Source organism: Solenopsis invicta, chromosome 12, assembly GCF_016802725.1.
Source record: "Solenopsis invicta isolate M01_SB chromosome 12, UNIL_Sinv_3.0, whole genome shotgun sequence".
Lineage (NCBI taxonomy): Eukaryota > Metazoa > Arthropoda > Insecta > Hymenoptera > Formicidae > Solenopsis > Solenopsis invicta.
This window is the reverse complement of record NC_052675.1, coordinates 8,297,814-8,308,845: the sequence shown is the minus strand read 5'-3', so window position 1 is coordinate 8,308,845 and position 11,032 is coordinate 8,297,814.

Here is an 11,032-nt window from a genome sequence, read left to right as displayed (position 1 = left end):
CGCACGGCCGATTGTACTTTAAAGAAATTCGTGATAACGAAAATAACCGTTTACACACATAAATATATTAACATAACAGGCCAAGTTTAGTGGGGGGGAAAAAAAATGAGAAGAAAAGGGAGAGACACGCGCGCACCCATGTTTCCCGACGTGATCTTCTTTCTCTCCAAGTCAAAACATTTATATATCGAGAATTGGGTTTGATCGCGATCGAGAATCGCGTAAACCGAAAAATGCGAAGTACGAAAAAGAAACTGATAACTGTTGTAGACAATATGTAGATAAAAACAGATATTTGTTTTCTATATATTATTATTATTATTATTATGACTACGAAGTACTCGATATAATTGTATCATTATATCTTATTATTATTACTATATTATTTTATTATTATTAATATTATTATTACTATTATATATATATAATTATTATATTATTATTAATTATTAAGTTTTATACAAAAGAGATATTGCGTATGGTGCATTTCTTCTAGTATCGTCACAGAGTTTTGATTACTTTTGTTTTTTATTACGCTGTATCGACTGTACGAACTTTTCTCACTCTGTTTTCATATCCGACAAGAAGTCTCTTTTTTTTATATGCTACTATCGATATTAGTCGACTACTAGTGCTTATGCTTATTATATTCTAATCTCGCAGTCACAAAATCCGCCGTGTGATATAACAATACGTATATTCGAGTGTCGCGAACGAATAAGATGCGATGTCGGATTGGTGTTTTTTTTTTAAATCTCTTTTATATATATATTATATATATAAATATTTTATATACATATTGCAAGATGTACTTTGCATAGAGGAGGAAGAGGAGGGAGGTCCAGAGTTATTTTCTGACCGAATGACAGGGACGTTATTACTTCTTACTTTAAGTTCCGCATGCGCGCGAGATCGCCGGACTTCGTGGCGAGCTGTTGCGAGCAGGGATGTATTTATGTGAGGAAACTAAATTTAAGACTTAAGACTGTTCAGGGGAAAACCGTCGAATTGGATTGCAGGAGTATCCGTTTATTTTCCGGAAGAAAGATAAGAGAAAAGGAAGAAATGCGAGATGTATTTCTTCTTCGCTTCAGTTCTCTGAATGTTATTAGCTTCAGACCACGAAAAATCATCATCCCACCCGTGCCTGCGAGCGAAACTGGTTCGAGTGGTTAGACGTCGGAAGGTTGCGCGGTGCCATTTCGATCGACGGGAGAAAAGGAGGGAAGGAGCAAGAGAGAGAGATAGGAGAGAGAGAGAGCGAGGCATATGTATTAAGTAGAATCGGCGATCTACTGTGATAACGACCGCTAACGACATGCAACATCCGCTTAATTTCATTTGATCCTACGTCGGAATTACGCGTCAGCCAGCTTTCTCGGAGTTGGATATCGCGATTACCTCGCGAACGCCGCGCCGCCGCTCTCTTTTCTCTCTCTCTCTCTCTCTCTCTCTCTCTCTCTCTTTCGTCTTCTGCTTCCTTCGAATCGCAAAGACGGAGAAAAATCACCGTCACAGTTGATCGATTTACTATTTTGCAATAACGGCCCTCGTCTATTACCTCGACGCCAGTGTTAATCTTTTTTTGTTCATCGCTCGTTGAGGATGTGCAACAAAAACGTCGCGAGTCCAGTTAATCAATTTTGGAGATAAGATATTCCACGTCTAGTTTAACAAGATTTTGTGGATTTAAAAGCGGTTTACGCAAGTTCATGAATAATCCGCGCGAGTGGGCCTGGAGAACTTATCCGATCTTGTTTAGCATCAAAAAATGGACTCTGCCAGTTTTCCTTGCGCGACGAGATAGAGTGCATGAACAAATTCCAGGATGTCCAGCTCGCAACGAATTCCGCGGTAAACGCGCGATCGTGTATCCGTATACGTAAACGACAGAACAAGCAATCTTGTTTCTTTTCGATTATTCTTCTTTTTTTTTGTTTTTCCTTTTTTTATAGTCGGATGTGTGCTTTCAGAGACGTGTAGAAAAAAAAAACGAAGCAACGCGCTTACCGCAGGTTGCGTCACTCTCGTCGTTCACCGAATGCTCAACATAGATTAGGTTTAAGCTTTATATATATATTATATATAAAATACCACCTAATGATATATATGTAAATTATTGTTTTCTCTTTTCCCCTCGTAAGACTCAGGGCACGTGCTCTCTCAAACGGGGCCGTACCCCGCCGACAGGGTGGCGCATCCGACGTTCCGTACATAATCATTCGTACTCATTTTGTTTTCAGAAGTCCCCGTAAAAAGCGGAGATTAGAAGAAAACCGATAGGAACTCGTTCTATAAAGCTGCGTATTTCTGTCCTTCAAGTCAGGATTTAAAAATGAAGTCAAAGTTTTTTTCTATTCTCTCTCCCTTTTAATTCTTTTAAAGAGATTAACTTGATCCTTTAATCAGAATTAAGATACGCTATACTGTGAATATTCTGTTTTATTTCACATTAAAACTCAATTATTTCGTTTTATTTTTTACAAAAAAGATATAAAGCCTGCTTGCATCCGCTAAGTAAGCCTGTCAGTTTTTTTCTTCTAATTACGATCTCGTCTATACCGTAGAAAACGGAGAAAGAAAATTTACTAAATTTAGCTTTGCGCGACGTTGGTGCATCCGGTTTCGAAAGGATTACTTCGTATCGCTCGTGAGGAATACAAAATGTAGTATTCCTTAATATAATGATAGAAGAGAACAAACAAAAAAAAACCCAAACTTTCTTAAATTTGAGCTTAAACTTTAAATCTTTGATATGATGAGAAATTTAATTTTATAGAACGAGTTTTTAACAATTTCTTTCAATCAACCGACTTTTTACAGGCGGGAAAGAAAGAAAGAGAGAAAGAGGGAGAAATAGAGACGAACCTCCGAGAACGTTAATTTATGCGGACGGGAGAACAACGCGATGCGCGCGAAAGAAATACAAACGGGTGTTCGCATACGTTCTCCCGTATACATGAGATCTCGCTTTCAAAATTTAGCTTTAAAAGAAGAAAAAAAAAGGAAGAAAAGCCCTCGAATGCGAACGCCGACGCAGGTGCAATACGTTTCACAGATGTGCATAAGTATACTTAGGATCGTGCCGTGATGCGTTGAACACGTTGGGAGGAAAGCACGCGAATTTGCAAATATTAAATGGCGCCGTTTAGCGCGTGCAGCATTGTACGTGCGCCATATATGTCCAGTTACGAGCCGCAAATTGTTACGTTGCGTGCTCACGTAGGTCCGTTAACACCGAAAACTTGCCTTATTCCATAATACGAAAATTACTTCCCGGCAAAAAGAGAAACGAATCAAAAGGAACTCGCTATCGTCGATGACGAATCGTGCGATACCTCTAACATTCAAAGTTAAACTATTTTGTGTTATTTTGAAAATTCTTGATTTGCATTTCCTCCGATTTTTCTGTTCGCTCAGTTCTATTTTTATACGACGTGCAATTTGAACAAAAGTTAATTAATTTTGATTGAGAAGAAATCGGCGAGCACTTGGGCGACGTTTTCAACGCAGATAAAGCTCGTGTCTTATTTATAATGTAGATTTATATATGTACACACACGCGCACACACACAAACACACACGCGCGCGCACATACACACACGCGCACGTACAGACTCGCCCGATCACAATTGTAAAAGAAACAGAGATCGCGCGGCGCGCCAAGCGCCGGGGTGATGCATATACCATTATTTACAAGTATATACGCGAGCAGCGAAATACTGCGCCAAGATCGACCTTACCTCGTTTTTCGTCGTTTAGCATGCAAATTTATTCGCGGCGCAACTTCCCTAATTATATTGCCGGTGGTATACCTCTTGATTCATGTTTGACGGTACGATAAATTGTTGAGAATGATGTTACGTTTTCGGCGAGGCTCTTTAGAGACAACGATGTTCTCCGTAGAAATATCAGCCATTAAGCAGCAGCCATTAGGGAAACTATGAATAGTGCGCAGCGCGAAATTAAATGCTTTCTGCGTGCACGAAATATATTTTATAACGTCACGTAAATATATATTTTGTTAAAGCGCCTTCCGTTTGGTTTGTTTTTTTTTTCGTTGCCCTTCTATATTTAAGTTACGTTAAGTTACGCTTGACGCCTAGAGATCTGTGTGTTACCGAAATACTCAATTGTCAAAACGTTCTCGAAGTAGGTATTAATTACAATATGTTTTTTGACTTTATGTTTTTAACTTTTGTAACAGCCGATTTAACTTCATTTCTGTTTGCCGTATGTATCGTTCTTATTATCTTCTTATTCTTCTTTTGCTTGCATCAATCATTTATTTTACTAAAATTACGAAATTATTTAAAATGTCACCGCGAGCATTTCCTATGCTCCAAGAGTTAATTCGGCTGGATCTTCGGCGCAGAGTTTTCGCTGCAACGTTACGGCGGAACCAGGTTCCTAATAGTAATTTAGGGAGTGGGAAGAGTGAAAGAAATCAATTCGTCTCATATATTTTGTGACTGACGAGTGTCTCGGCGGCGCGGGTCCGATTCTGTTCGAAACGACAGTGCTCCCAAAGATATATCACCGTGTATATCGTGCATATATCCTTTGTTCTTCCTTTCCTTCGCTCCCCGCTCGCATACACCTCCTCTGGCTTATTTCTCTCTCTGACACGGCTTCCAGCATCCCGCCCCCGTTTCCACCGTGTACATCCCCGTTCGCGATTCACCAACTTCGTAATATATTATATATGTACATGTATACATATTACATACGCGCGTATACATTATATTAATCAACAAGTGTGGCTGTTCGTCACGAAACGGTCCCGCGTCCATGCCCCGAGCGTGTTCTGTTTTTCATTTTTTTTTTCACCTTTTTTATACAAATAAAATATATAAATAATACCAGAGGAGCGCACGTCTTCAAACGCAACCCATGTTACTTTCCGTTAAATTGTCCTCGTGATGTTAATCGAGACATTTTACTCGTAATAAATTCTTCCAAATTTAGCAGTATAAATTTTAAACTGTTTTCGATAAACGTTTTATTATAATACATGAATATATATAAATCTAAAAAAAAACTATACATACTGTACCTAATATGCTTTTTCTGAAATGAATTAAGGGCTAAGGATGACAAAATGTTTTTGTCAATATTGAAGTAAAAGTGTATTGACTCAATTTCAAACTTGCATAATTTAAACGCACTTTCGATCTCTTTGGCATTTCGCCGTCAATTAGAAAGTAACGCGATAAAAAAATACAATGTCTCGATAAGCACCGCTATATAATTATTACTTTGTTTCAGCTTGCAGTTATGTTGTTTTCTCTTCGGTCGCTTCTTGTGCACGTTCACTTTAAATTGTCCAATTTCTTCGTTTAAGTTCTTGTAATTTTCATTTTTCTGTTATTTTCACAAATGAATCAACAATTAACTAAATTATCTCTCTCTCTTTCTCTCTCTCTCGCGTCAGTTCATAAACCTAAAGTATAATTGTGCAATTAAATCTCAAGACACAAACACTTAATATTTGTAAATTATCGTTTACGTGCATATTTCAGAAATTCGTCTTACACGAGCGACAAAATAAAATTTTATATTCACATTTCGATCGGTATCTCGTATAACGTGATCCGAGCGATCAATTATCGAAAATTTTTACCAGATTCTCCGCCGAGGCTTCCAGCCCTACCATCTCAGCGCCGCGAAATTTCAGCGGCGCGATTTCGGGATCGGTTTTATCGGGTCTATGACGCGCGGAGAATAAATTTCAAGCACGGTCGTAAATTTGAGAGACCGACCGACCCAACCAACCAACCATCCAACCAACCGTCGGAAACAGTCCGTCTCTCGCGCGGTGCAACCAGTTTTGCACGGGCACGTCAGATCACGGCTGCTTGTCAGAACCGCGCTTGTCCGCGGTAACCTTGATTTGGATTATTTGCAATGAATTTTACAGAGCGCCGCTTATGATGTATGCACCTGTACGCGCGCGCGCGTAAGAGAGAGAGAGAGAGCGCACACGCGTTCTTATCCGCTAAACTTCATCAGAATCCAACAGAATCGTACGTTAAAATCTCGTTCATGCGAGCACAGAAGCCACTTGCTCTCGTTCGCGCGAGCCAGTGGTTCTCGTTTCGTCTAGCGATAACGATCAGTTGGTAAAAATCAAGGACTAGAAATCATTAGGGTCACTGCATCAGTCAATGAACAAATAAGAAATTGGACCAGTCAATGAACAAATACGTAAAATAACTTGATACAATTACATTTTCAAATAAAAAAAATTACATTTTAATAAAATCTCCATGAAAATTAGATTTCAACAATATCAATTAATTTTGCAGTTTATTATTTTCAAGTCTTATTATTTTAATAGTTTTTTTCTAAACATTTATTGGCGACTGGGGCAAAAACCTTATTAAAAAAAAAATCATTTTTTATTTTAATTTGAATTAAAGACGCGTGAATTTATACGGCTTCAAGCACGACGCAAATCGATTATCGTTGGCTTTAAAATGCACTAGTATTTGACGAAAGAGAATTATCCGCGTTTCCAGAATATCCAGTTTCACTTGTTAAACCGTAAACATGCAAATACGACAATGTACCGTCCATTATCCCCGGAAGACCGGAGAGGTTTCCGTGTATATCTGAGGACGAGTAAGAGGAAGAGATGCGATATGTAAATTTGGCTCGTTCGTCAGTGCGGGGAATAACGTCGTCACTTTTGCCGGTTACTTTTTGCATTACTCTTCTTGCACGGCAGCGAAAACGGAGCGTTTAAGTAGTTACTCGAAGAGAAGCGAGAGGCGATCATCTGAAGCGTGCTTCAGTCTGGAGAACTGTTAAGCTATAATACGTTCGATCGATGCAAAAGTTTGAGCGGCCTATAAACACACGAGGGAGAGGAAAGCAACGGAAAGAGATAGAGAAAGAGTGAGAGAGGGAGAGAGAGAGAGAGAGAGAGAGAGAGAAAGCCGCGCGAGCTGTGTGTTTGAGAAACTCTGTCGTCTCTCTGCGTAGAAGCTGCCCGACTGCACTTGACTTTCCAACTTCACGACCACAGCCGCAGCAGCACAAGTGAATCCCGCCCATACGACGACTGTAAAAAGATCAAATTGAGATAGCCAAGAGCGCTCGCGCTATCAAAGGAAAGGCGAAGTGAAAAGTGTCGGGGGGTTACGCGCGACTTTGCCTTTTACGGCAAACAAATCGAGTAATTTTCGAGTAAATTAGGAAAATTACGCGGCGAATAATTTTGAAAGAATCACGTGCGCCGGATAATTACGAAAGATAATTACACACGCGAAGAGGAATTAACGTTCAGGGGGATACCAGTTTCCGACAAAATGTATCCACATACATATTTCCAAGACAGAGAAGGCAGCAGTTTTACGAGCTATTGACGAAATATTAGGATTGCCAGCGACCGATGCACGTAGCGGTTCACGGAGCTGCTACTCTTATCGGCATCGTTGCCCTCTGCCGCTCGTCGCTTTGACGCTAATCGCTGGGACTTTTCGTAAAACCAGACACAGAAACGTCCACGTCCTGATGACACATGGCACTGACGAGAGTCACGGCGACAGCAATTTGATTCACGCTCGCGCATCTCGGCCAAGCAGCTAATGTAGTTATTGCCAAAAATGACGAGGAACGAGTTTACGCGGCTCACCGATCGGCGTACCATCTTAACCAGCCGCGTACACGCCGAATCCGGTTAGACCGGTTCGGCGAGACGTTAGATTTTCGCGTGATCGCACTTTCGGTTTCTGAATATTGTGTCCTTGAATGAAGCCCCGCATCGCGCGGTGCCCATGGTGGTCGCGGAGTACGTGATGCAAGAACGAATGCACCGAAAATTATATTAAAAAAAAAAGAAGAAGAAGAAGCACTTGATATATATATATATTTTTTTTTTATCTCCGTCGGCGCGGCGGGATGGTAGATTTGTTTTTCAGCAACGCGAATGATGTACGCTGTTTTCGGAATCGCTTTGTTGCGCGTACAAGGGGAACCAATTAAGTCTACTTGCAAACTCAACTTTTAATAGTACTGACAATGAGCTAGAAATCCGTAAATTGTACCGTCAACTGTACCAAGAGACGTTCCTAAATTTATTCGCAGATCAGCTATCCGGCTTTTAAATTATTTTCGTCGAGTAAGCTCATTAATATGCACGTGAAATGTATCAAGTTCTTTATTAAAACTGTCGCTAGACAAGTTTTATCGTTCGAAACATGAAATTCTTCTTTAATGATTCAGATGACTGTATTTATTAACATAACATCAGAAATGTCAAAATATAAGCCATTTAAAAAAAACATTAGCATAAAAAATCTCATTTGTCGTGTTTTTGGTTAATTTTCGTGCAGTTCGAAATTGGGTAAGGCGAGCGCAGAAAGCTTTCGAGTTAAGGATTTGTTGTGGCTCGCGCAAACACGGATTAACAATTATTGTTACTACGGCGGATGATTACCAGAGAGAGGAGCAACGAGAATTGCCGCAGCTCGTTGCACGGTCGGTGCGCGTCGCGCCGCCAAGTGCAAGCAAGCAAGCAAGCAAGCAGCAAGCAAGTCGAAGGACAAGGAGCAGCCGGGTATCGGAACGGTGCGAAGAATGATGGATCATCATGCATGCCCGAAAACCCGTTGGGACTCGGCGGAGATGAAGAATGTTGACCGGGGAAGAGAGAGAGAAGAATCCAGCCGGCGGCACGGCGCAGAGGCGATATCAGCGATCATGAAGTATGACTCCGACTGTTTTGAGCGTCCGTGCCCTGACTCGACGGGAACGAGAGGAAATTATTATGCGCCGTGCAACTTCCGATCGAGCCACTCGGCGTAACACTATTATCTATCTCGTCGCGACGCGATAGATAATAGTTTTCATTTCGTAAGAAAACTGCTTGAAACTCTTTAAATTTTATCTCGAGACTCAATCAAATCTCATTTAAAAGAAACATAAAATTTATCATTCGTGGAGTCAGCAAGAGCATCTGGAGCATCAGAAGTTACACACGCGATACAGCCATTAGCAGTTCTAAAGAGAGAGAGAGAGAAAGAGAGTTGGCAAATGATTTTTTATCAACATTTTACTCATAAATTATCATTTATAATTATTTAGACGTTGAAACTCTTAAGATCTCTATAGATAACTGAATTCAATGGAAAATTTTTGATCGATTTGAAGTCAACGTTTGTTAACAATATTGGACTGCGAATTTCATTTCGTTCAATTCATTTGGTGAGCTTTTTTCTTTATCGTGAATGTACCTTACATCGGTTATTTCATTTTCACGGTATCACTTCTGTACAAAGAGTTATCTTTCAGAGAGCTAGGCTGTTCGACGACACCGAAATATCTGACCTCACCGAGATTACGGCGATTCGAATCGCCTGGCGATAAACCGCGCGCGTCGAATCACGAGGCCGTTCTTAAAAGGCATTCCGCGCAATGACAATACGAAGCTCGCGTTAGTTGAAGCCGAGACTTGCTCGTGATCTCGCGTCGCGCGAAAATACAGGCGCGAGCGAGCGAAGAGGACAATCGAGGAGGACGACGAAAGAAGAGGAAAGAGTTCGTGAGAAAGAGAGAAAGAGAGAGAGAGAAAGAGGGAAAATTACGCGTTCGCTATATGGACCACGCGAGGCGAAAGTGAGACGGGGGGGCAGAACCGCGATGGACGAGGAGAGGAGGCGCGCCAGGCTAAGGGGGGGGCCAGAGGAGTATCGCGAAGGAGAGAGACGAGATCCTCTCTCGGGTCCCCCCGGCTGTTCATAACTCGATGCCGTGCGGTGGGAGAAACGCCCTTGACTCGGACTTGGTGGTTGGCGGGGGAGTGGGACCACGGCGCGGCCTTGAGCCGGCCCGTCGTCTCGTTCCCCACGACCAGCGTTTCTCAATCTCGCGGTCTTGTCCGAGGGTCTACCGGTTCAACCAGCCGGCGCGGCGATGCCGCGAACGACGAAAATGTAAGAATGGCCACGGAGACTGTATTTCTAGGCTGGGGCAGGAGAGAAAGAGGGGTACTGTACCCAAGATAGCGCTGACAACTGGGACAGTCCGTCACCCTACCCTGAAAGGACGAAGGTGAAGAGAAATGGCAAGAGGACAAGTACGACGGTGGTTTAACGACGTTTAATTTTTTAGCGACTGGCGCTCCAGTGGCCAATGACGTAGAGACGAACAGGCGTGGGTGTGCGTGATGCATCCGAGTCAAATCGAGATAAAGCTGTCCTTGTACCTTACATCATTGTTTTCGTGGCATTCTTGTATTTCTCGAAGCCACGTCACGCCTCTTCTCGACGTAGCTGCGTCTCGCGAAGCGAGACGTGTTCTGGAAGACGTGCAGGTGGACGCGAACGGCGTTACGTAGGTCAAGTAAGCGAACGTACATGCTCTAAAAGCGCCACCGAGAGCATTATCCTGCCCATCGAGATTATAGCAATATGCTGAAATAGCAAATCTGTTTCATCTCCAAAAAGTATAAATGTTAGAACTTGTATGTTTTTTTCTTTTCAATCTAAATTTTATAGATTAATACATACTACTTTAATTAAATAATCTTAAAATAAAGATGCGAACAAGATCTTTATTCCCTTGAATTGGATACGTTACAATCGTTACATCAATATGCGCGCAACGTTTGGGGTTTTGTGTATGCAACAAAAGCGTCCAGCGAACGAGCCGTGCTGCTGAGGGAACGGCGTTAGTTGGCCGAAAACCTAATCACCGACGGATCGCCAGCCACGCGGGCATCTCTCGAAACGAGTCGGCGGGCAAAAGCGGGGTTCAAGGTTCATGAACTTGGCACGACGACCGTCGCGACGGCTCTTATGAGCGTGGCGCGGCTACGACAGAGGAGAGAGAGCCCCTCTCGCGGGTCTCTCTCTCTTTCTCTGGACCTCTCTCTCCCCTCGCGCGGCCCTCGTCGCGGCCACGTGAACGAAATTCCTCTTCAACAAGAACGAGTGAAGGCTCTTCGAAAAAAACATTCCGATGCGCGACGCCGCTGATTGCATCTACGATGCATCGTCGAACCGTACGTCACGTGACGTCAACCGTC